This window comes from Arachis hypogaea, chromosome 12 (genome assembly GCF_003086295.3).
Source record: "Arachis hypogaea cultivar Tifrunner chromosome 12, arahy.Tifrunner.gnm2.J5K5, whole genome shotgun sequence".
In the NCBI taxonomy this organism is placed as follows: domain Eukaryota; kingdom Viridiplantae; phylum Streptophyta; class Magnoliopsida; order Fabales; family Fabaceae; genus Arachis; species Arachis hypogaea.
Genome location: NC_092047.1, coordinates 59,851,656 through 59,861,511, shown reverse-complemented (window position 1 = coordinate 59,861,511; position 9,856 = coordinate 59,851,656). Strand labels below are relative to the sequence as shown.

Below are 9,856 nucleotides of genomic sequence, written 5' to 3'. Positions count from 1 at the left end.
AAAAATATTGTCTAATTATTTACTTTTATATTTATAATCATTAAAAGCTTAAATTTGTTAGAACTTAGAAGGTCCCTTAATACTGTAGTAGTTCTTTCAATTTTCCAGCCAGATAAGAATTCAAAGAAAAAAAATCTTAAATCTTCTATGGTACTGGTATATATAAATTCAGATATATATCACACCAAAAAATTAAATATATAAAATAAATAAAAATATAATAAGATATTAAATTTGTTGTTAAAGATCATTGTGGTGTATTCATCTTCCATAGAAGATGATAAGACATTTTAAATTGAAACGCATTTCTTATTTTAGTAAATAAAAATACAATTAATTAGAAGAATACTAGTATTTTACCTGTGATACTATTACGGGAATATAAATCTTTTAAAATTATGTCGATCCTGGTATTATAGATTATGACACAAAAAATTTATAGCATTAAACTATTTTTATAAAATGGTCGCAACGGACAAAAGTTTTCGTCGGATAAGAAGACCAGAGTCTTAAACAAAATTAAATAATAAATTTTTTAGTTATTATTTTTTAATGAAAGAGTTTAATTTTTTTACTTAATTTTAATATTCGTTATCTAAAATTTAAAAGAATTTAACATGTATATTTTTATATTTGATTAGGTATTAACTTTGTTGCACAAATAGAAATAATTAATTTTTATACCTGCTATTTAAAAATAATATTTTTTTTATATATATAAAAATATAATTAGATATTAACATAAAAATATTTATATTGATAATTATAAAATTAATTTATTTTTTTTAAACAATTGAATCTTGATTCTAACTTCTAATCACAACATTAGTATTTTTTTTTAAACTATATGTAATAAATATTTAAAAGAAAAGAAGTGAAAATATATATTAAAAAGATAAGCAATAAAAATTTAAAATTAAATAAAAAATATGTATATAATAATATTTTTTATTTAAATTATATTATGTTGTTAATTTTATTTTTTGTAAAACATAAAGGTAGAGAAAAATAGAGAATGAGAGAAAAAAGAGAGAAAGATAAAGAAGAAGAACGAGAGAGGGAGTTTGTTAATTTTGGAAGCTAAGAAAATTTTTTATTTTAATTATAATGAAAATATTTGGTGACACATTTTGATTTGTCAAATTACTAATATAAAATATGAATTATAAATTATATATAGAGTGGGAAGGATAGAGAGAAATAGAAAAAAAGAGAGAGGTAGATAAGAAAATATAAGAAGGATGTTTACTAATTTTTTAGGATAATATTTTCTCTAAATTCTAATAAGAGTATGTCATGTGACACATTTTAGTTATTAAATTAGTTAGTAATATATATATAAATATAATATAGCTATATTTCAATTTTAGTATTTTAATTTTAATTTTAATTTAATTTAAATACAATTAGAGAATGTTATGTTATATATTTTGATTGTCAAATTCGTAATTAGTCATTGATAATGATATATAAGAGAGATAGAGCGAGTGAAGGAATTAGAGAAATAGAGAAAGAAAGAAAGAAGAGGGAGAGTTCTTTAATTTTGGAGGGAAAGATTTGATTTCAATTGTAACGGGGGAGTGACATGTGACACATTTTGTCATTTTGAAAAATTTATCATATTTTTAAAAAACTTGTATGAAAAATAAAATAATAGCAGGTATAAATATTATTGAATATGAAATGACTCTAAAAGGTATATGCAAGAATTTTCACACTAACATTGAAAGGAATATATAACCATTAAACCAAGGATTTTTTTTTTGGTAAACAATTTTAGGGTATTTTGTGAACAAATTAAAGATAAGGGTCGTAGTTTTGCTTATGATTCAATAATGGAGGGATGTAGTGAAATAAGGCTCGTGAATGGCACTTTCTAAGTAGGATTTTGCTCTAGACTAGACATATGGAGACCACATGATCCGGATGCTAATATAAATTGGGAAATGCTCATTCACATGCAAATATTTCATGGGAGCGTGGGGTAGATTTATTATGGCCCCTCCAATTATTTGACAATTTTATTGACTTCTACTAATTTGGTCCTACTCTTATAATTTTTCCAAAGAAATAAGGGGGAAAAAATAGTGTATATCAAGCATCCCCGCACAGTATTCCGTCACGCATTGATGGTACATAAATTTAATTCTCGTGATGTTTACTGAAAACAAATTAATTCAAATTAAACCACATAACTTGGGCCCTAAGTTAATTGAAAAATCAGTAATGGTATACCCAAGAAAATCAAGTGAAAAACTTGTCATCAACTAACGAGGCCCCACAAACAAGTTTAGTTAATCATTGATATGGTTTTTAATTTAATTTATATACACATAATCTGGTGTATGGCTAATATATTCATTGGATACTTTATTTTATTATCAGTCCCTAAATATTTTCCATTGAAAATTAAGGGATGAAATAGCGGTCATCATTTGTGGTTAATTAGTCCTATGTGACAATTTTTACAGAAATAAAATAAAAATCTCATGCATACTTAGTTTAAGGGGAAAAAAAAGGTTTTTTGGAGGAACAATAGAATAAGCCATGTCCCATAAGTGGTCACATGAGTTGCACTTGAACCCCACACACATTTTAGGAGTGGTATGGAAAAAAGAAACATTAATTAAAGTATTAAATTAAACTATGAAAATAATGTTCATTGGAACAACTGTCAAGTTGTCTTACCTCTATCTAATACGTGTTTTGTAGTGGTTTGCTAAAAACACTTTATGGTCCATACCAACTAGATTATTAGGCTACAACAAGAGCACATTCTGAGAGTGTGACAATATTCTCAAACTTATTATATCATCCTAAAGCTAGCGGGTATATGTTGAGATGGCATCCTATTTTTTAATTTGTAATTTTTATCTTTTCCAATTTTTAATTACTACTTTATTTTTTAATTATGAAAAATACAAGAAAATATTAGAAAGATTTGACACTAACAAACATACCAAAATTAGAATATATTTCTACACTAAAACTAAATGTATGTAAGAATACGTGCCATATATCAAAAACAGTTCTTATAATGGCATGAAAGACTCAAACCCATATATTACAATATATTTTGAATTTTGTCACCTATACCTTTTGTAATTGGCTATTAATTAATTCCTTTACTGTTCAATAAAATAACATTTCTATGCGTGATGTTGTATGTGTATTTTCGCATAGGACATTATTATCCTGATGGTACCAAAAATAAATAAATAAATAAAAGAATAAAAATAAAAGAAAAATTAATGATGGTTTTAGGGGTCGCCAACTTTGGATTCCCTGCTTGAAAGGGACTTGTAGCATTCCTGATATTACGGCATTATAGTCAATTTTCCTTCCATTGGAAGGTCCAGTTTCATTAAATTGGGTTTGTGTCTCATTTCACTCTATTGGTATGGCACAAAAATGTGTCGCACAGTTATTGTCCTTTGGTCATTTTTCATTGATCTGGTCATGCTACCCAATTGTAACCAGGTGAAGAATAAAGCTATAAATATGTTAAAAATGGGTAATCTAAATCAGTAAAAGTATAAATGATTCGGAAATAGAGTTCAGAAAAACGATTTCGATTTGGTACTATTTGGTCCTTGCTTTTGTGAAAACTAACTAGCCTCTAGCGAAGTAGTTATATATGTTTAATTATTTTGTTCACACTTATAGTTTTATCAAACTTGTAATTAGATTTTTATATTTTATAAAAAAATTTATAATACTGACACAGAAAACATACATGCCATGATGTGCTAGCATTTTGTGCTGAGATGAAGACGCGTGTATGGAGCACCCCCTTCTCCATTTTTGTTTCGGAGAATGATTAGTTTTAATTATTGAGATTACTTTTGTGGTCGGTTGTTAATGGTCTATTTAGCGGGCTTGGTAGTATGGATCGGATTGATGCAGAATTTTATAAATCATAAACTATTAGTATTAGTAAGTGCATCCAATTATCTCAAATAATATTATGAGAGTGAGTTATTGTTCACACAAACATTAACGAATTAAACAAAGAATAATTAATTGATTATTTTAGTCTAACAATTAAAAATTTAAGATTTTAGAAACACTTAGCATAAAATACGGAATTTAACTAAAATAATAATAAATGAGTGAATAAACAATATTGTAAAATTCGGTCAAACCGTTAGTTGAAAAATTTAGTTGAAAAATTTAGTAATCATAATTAGACAATTTAAATATGATTTTTAGATTTAATGAATTTTTTTAAGTCAAAAAATATAGTTTTTTACATAAAAATACGCATCGGTAATTTGACGGCAATACCGGTTGAGATAACTAATTATAAATAAAAAAGGCTAATAAAATAGAAATTATGAATTGAAAATGTAAAAATATTTAAAATGTACATTAAAACACTAATTTTAAAGCTCTAAAATTGAGCCAAACGGGTTATATATGTGAACTGAGTTTAAATTAGGTCCAAACCCAACATATATATACCTTACACTTAAAGTTATTCAGCAATCACAACCCTCATTTGTTGTGTTGATTCTGAAATGAAAGAAGAAAGGTGAAGAGAGAAATTCTAAGCTCCATAGACACTAAAATCACCATAACTTCCTCTCCGAAGCTCCAATAGACAAGCTGTTTGTGGCTATGCGTCACTTTCATCGAGCTCTTCAATTCTATCTAAGTATTGTGGTAAGAAATCTCGAAACTCATGCCCAAATTTTTACTCCCTTTCAATTTCATGTTTTGGGTTGAGTTTTGAGAATTAAAGATCTTGTGATTTTGATGGTTTAGGGGTACTCTAGAAACGTGTTCTAGCTAGATTTTATTATACATTTTAGTGGGTAAAAAGGAAGAACCACTTTTCTTGTGTTTATAATGACTTTTGAAAATCCTAATGTATTGAGTGATGTGTATATTGTATGAAAATAGTGTAGAATAGTGTTTGATGTATTAAATTGCTCATTAGTGAAACTTGGAGCTAAGGTTTCACAAGTGGAGGCTTGACTTTGATTTTCAAAAAGTACGGTTTTAGTTTCATTTAAATATCATATAATGTAGGATAAAATCCTAAGCTAGATGCCCCTAGGATTAGGTTTGGATTGTGTATTTGGTTGGTATTAATATGTATAGATGATATTTTGTGGTAATTAATGATTGGGATGAGAATTGTGTGATTTTGCATAGTTGGTGTATTGTAGAATTTGATGATTTCGGTAATGATGATATGTTTGTTGATTATGTATTGAATTGGTGAATTTGGGTCACAGGCCAGAAAAAAGGTAAAAACGTTAAGTGATTATTAAATTGTGTGATAATGCATGAGATTGAATGGAGAATTTGTATAGAATGCGTAAAAATTGAAATGATTGATGGAATAGTGGAAATGAGGTTTTGAAATGTTGAATTAATGTATTTTAGTTGGAATGTGTAGATGAAGTAGGATTGGATTTGGCTGAGTGTGAATATGTGGATTGATATGGTTTGGGTTCATTTTGTTGATTGAAAATGGTTGAGGCTTATGAATCTTTGGAAAATTGGTAAATTCTACTTTTCGGTAAAAATAGATTTTTGACCAACTTTGGCAGGCCGTAACTCGGTCCTCGGAGTTGAAAAACTTTTAAAATTGGATTTTCATGAAAATTCATTTATCGATATTTCCAACGGTTCAAGAATGGTTGAAAAATGAATTTTGTACAAAAAGATATGAAGGTTAGAAAATTAGGTTCAAAAACTGAATTTTTCACTTATCAGCTTTTTGCAATTTTGCAACATCATGCGTATGCAGAGGTGCCATGCGGCGCGGATGTTGGGCACTGCCCAGCAATATCGCGTACGCGGAGGGAGGCAAGCGTACACGGAAGTGTCAAATTTTCAAACTCGCGTACGCGGTCGTAGTACGCGACGCGAGGTAAGGCTACTGTTTTCAACTCTCGTGTACGCGAACAAGGGCTCGCATACACGACACCCAAATTTTTAGCCCTTGCATACGTGAGTTTATGCATGCGTATGCACAACCTTCAGAATTTGAAAAAATGTGCTTTTAAGTCCTTAAATCATTCTTTTAGCCTTCTAAATTATTATAAACTCCGATAAGAGTATAGAGCCGAAATAATTAAGGAAAGAGGAGTTACAAGTGAGAATTGATGAGATGAGTGAGTGAATTGAATGAGAGGAACAAATTATAAGATGATGTACGATGAAGATGAATGTGATAATCGATTGTAAGGATGAATGGATGATGATGAATGAATTTTGTTAAGATTGAATCTATGAAGTGTAAAAATTCTCTCTTGGATAAACAAAGCTTGTATTAAGAAGAGAAGAAAATGAACATCAATTCATTACAATCCAACGGAGCTCCTCTTCCTAATGAAGAGAGAGTTTAGTGACTCATAGCTAAGGATAACAAAAACAGAATTCCAAAAATCAAGAAGAAAATGGAAAAGAAGAAGTAATTAGAGAAGTAAAAAGTCCTTAACCAAGTCCTCAATCTGCCTTTATATACAACTCTTGAGTACTAGAAATAGGATTTTTTCGGACGAATTTTGAGACGAAATTGAGATAAATGTCGAACAAATTAGAGACAAATTTTTTTTCCGAACAAAACTGAGACGATTTTTTTTGTCCCAAAAATCCTTGTTGCTAATTTACATTTTGTCTGAAATTCGTTCGAAATTTTTTTCAGACGATTTTGTGACAAATTTTGAATAGGCATTTATCTGCTAAATTTCTAACTATTATGATGTATTTTAAACAAATTTTAGACAGATTAGCCAGCATAAAAATAATGTACTTCAGACAAATTTCAAACGTAAAAATATTTTATTTTAGTCAAATTTCAAACAAAAAATATACTTCATTTTAGACAAATTTCTAACGAATATTGTAACGCCCTACTACACAGAGTTTTACGCTTAAGTCGTAGAACAGAGGTAGTGTGGTGCTACGGACCTCTAACCAGTTATACTATACATATAATAGTGAAAAGAGATAATATACTAGGAGGCTTGAAAAACGGGTAAAACAAAATCGCAAAATAAAAAGCGCAACGCTCAAGAGAAAGAATTACTTACGTGCTAAGCAACCAAAAAGTTAAGAATAGGAATAAGTAAAGAGTCATAAGAGTGCCAATAATACAGAGGAACTAGCTCCTGACTCAGCCTGTGAAGCCAAGACTGACCGGATATATATATATATATATATATATATATATATATATATATATATATATATATATATATATATATATATATAAGTATCCCAACACCTAAAATACAGAATCAAGCCCCTAACTCTCCTATAGCCTCTATGAGGAACAAAATAAACAAGATTCTTGGAGAGCAAGCTAAGTACATGAGTCATATATATACAAACATAAAGCCTAAAATACACCCAGGACTACTCCGCTTCCAGAATCCAGACGCCTAGCGAGGAGCCTCTCGACCTACATCTGAAAATAACAATACAGTACGGGGTGAGAACCGGAGGTTCTCAGCATGGTAAAGGTGCCACACGTATAATAAATAAGGTCCTGGAAATTCCAGAGACAATCCTAGAACTTTGTCATACAATTACAGAACTTAATTGCTAAGTAAAAGCCATAAATAGGGGTAGGTAATCTAAGTATACTATACTCACTTGCCTTAAACCTAACACCTAACACTTAACCAATTCACCATTCCTCCGTCCCTCAGTCATCCATAATTCAGCAGAGACAAACAACTAAACAGATTTACACACAGTAAGAAACAGATAGTGCAAGTAGTAAGTATACAAGTAGCAGGGTACATATGTTCAGTTAGGCAATCCCAAGTAGTGCATAACAACCAAAACAAACAAATGCACATGATGCATGCATGTCTTATGGCTGATGAGGCTCATCTGTCAGTTATCCAGCCAACCCGACAAGTCTGAAAACCTTAGAATGTCCCCTGTCGCGCATCTCCATGAGTCAATGCATAGATTTCACATTCATTCATCATTCAAATCACTTAATGGGGGCTATCCATACCCGAGAATTTATACGTGCCCGGTCACCCTTACGACGTAGGGTCAACAGAGTATCGAAATTCAACCTGGAACACGTGGTGGCAAGCCACGGTTCTTACCCAGAGAAACTCGTATCTCAGATATCATCATTCATAAGCCATTACATTTTCATAATCATAATATAGTCATTTAGCAAAGCCATGGCATAATACTTCATTTAACTTTCTCATCTCCTTCATATAACTCATCATTTACCTCTTACTTCACTCCTAAGTTACCCCAAATTCCTACCTTCCACTAATTACTAAGCTTACTGATAAAATCTGAGGTTAACAGGGCAAAAATAGGGGTTTAGGAGTTCAAAACCAAGTTTAAGTCTTAAAACTCAGGTGCTGAAAAACAGGGCGTGTGCGTACGCACACACCTGTGCTGCGCACAGCTCAGCAAAATATCAGGACGTGTGCGTGCGCTCGAATGTATGCGTGCGCACACATCACTTGGTGTGCATGCGCCTCACCTGTGCTAGCGCCACCAACAAAAGGCCTATCTTGGTGTGTGTGTGCGCACAAAGCGTGCGTACGCACAAGTAAACTTTTTGCTTCTATTGGGTGCATACGCACAGCTGTGTGCATGGGCACACATCAGAAAAACCTGATTCTGCTATAATGTTCAAAATTTCAGTTTTTCGCACCGATTTTCTGGCGTCCATAACTTCCTCTACAAAATTCGGTTTTCACAAACCTTATATCAATCTCAAGCTTTTAAAACCTTCTTTAATTTAAAAGAAACTTCATTTGCGTTCAAAATCTGAGGAGTGAGTTATGGACTACCAAAGTTCATAAAAAATCAGAGTTTACCAAAATCATGCCAAATCCCATTTTTACCAAACTTACTTATCATCACTCACAAAACCTGCATATTTGTAACATACCAAACCTTATTCCATTATCACCAACCACTAGCATGTCAATGGCCATACCATTCCATAAAATTCACACAATAATCCCAATATTCACCATTTTAACCACAAGCTTAAATCTTTAAACATTCTTAATTTACTCCTTTAATTCATTAATGACAACTCATAAATCATCATTGACTTAATCAACAAGTCATAATTACCAAATTCCATTAACATATATCAACATCATCATCAACCCTTCATTAATAATTTTAAGAACACATATTCAACAACACCAACAACTCATGCTCATAAATTCCAACACAAGCTCAATCATTAATTTATCCAACATCATCACAAAGCTAATCATTTAACACATTTAGCCATTTCAACTTGACCTATGGTTCTCTAGCCTAAGTTTTCACAAAATCTTATATGTTAAACGTGCGAAACCTAAACCATACCTTGGCCGATCACTTTATTTAATCCAAGGCAGCCCCTCAAGGTCACAACACAGCCCCTCAAGCTCAGAAAAACTAGCCACAAGCTTAGCCTGAATCACCACCAAACTTCCAAATACTCACTTTTCAGTTCCAATGCTTATATATAAACTTAATTCACACCTAATACACATATATGTTTTAAATTCAGCTTCTTCATAATAAAATCAAAATTGACTAGGATTTAGGTTGTTCTTACCGTACCCATACGCATAATAACTCAAGCTCAATAAGCTCCGGAAGCTAAATCGAACCTAAAATACCAAATTGGGCAAGATTTCATCACAGGGGTTCAATTTCACCATAAGAAAGGGGGTAGAGATTCTGAAACGAAAATGAAGCTTACTGATAAAATTGATCTGACAGAAATATAGAGCTCAACGCGCTGGACGCGTGGCCGCGAACGGTGCGGCGATCGGAGCTTGGACGGAAGAGTTATGGTAGTTGGAAGATTGATGAGGGTTAGGGAAGTTCTTCTTCCTCCCCAATG

At 31.3% G+C, this 9,856-nt stretch overlaps 1 long non-coding RNA gene across 1 annotated transcript; it reads right to left on the bottom strand.

Annotated features, from left to right (window-relative positions):
• Nucleotides 1–7,242: 7,242 nt before the first annotated feature.
• Nucleotides 7,243–9,856, bottom strand: LOC140177315 (uncharacterized). Its single transcript, XR_011869142.1, has 4 exons — nt 9,713–9,856; nt 9,566–9,620; nt 9,331–9,419; nt 7,243–7,426 (listed from the first exon to the last, which is right to left on the bottom strand). It is a non-coding gene; the product is annotated as an uncharacterized lncRNA (long non-coding RNA).